Source organism: Colletotrichum gloeosporioides (genome assembly GCF_011800055.1).
Source record: "Colletotrichum gloeosporioides strain Lc1 chromosome Unknown consensus_103, whole genome shotgun sequence".
Lineage (NCBI taxonomy): Eukaryota > Fungi > Ascomycota > Sordariomycetes > Glomerellales > Glomerellaceae > Colletotrichum > Colletotrichum gloeosporioides.
This window is the reverse complement of record NW_025544748.1, coordinates 90566-91152: the sequence shown is the minus strand read 5'-3', so window position 1 is coordinate 91152 and position 587 is coordinate 90566.

Sequence of the window (587 nt, the reverse complement as noted above, 5' to 3'; positions counted from 1 at the left end):
TTATATAACTATATCTTATTTACTAAATTAGAAATAATAGTATAAAAAATTATTAAGAATAATTAGAAAGTTTATATAATATACTTAATAAGAACTTTAGTTTTAGATAAGAAGGATATTAATACTTTAAATAAATACTTATTAAAGAATAAGTATAAAAATAAAATCCCTAAAGAACTTTAAATCTTTATAGATATTTTTAATAAAGAGAATATAAAGAAAGTCNCTTTAAACTAAAAGGAGTAATATATTATATTAAGCTTAAACCTAATAAAAAACTCCTATATAGGCTAATATACCTTATATTAGTAGAATAACTATAAACCTTTACTAAGTATATTTAGGAAATAGAGGTAACTAGATATATCTACTATTTAACTAGCTTTATAGGAATATTAGTTCTATTTATACCTAAAAAGGATAGTAATCTATAGCTATATATAGATTATAGAGGATTAAATAAAATTATAATAAAGAACTAATACCTTCTACTACTAATTAGTAAACTTTTAGATAAGCTTATTAGTATAAAGTTTATCTTAAAGATTAATTTAAGTAAAGCTTATTATAGAATTATAATTAATAAA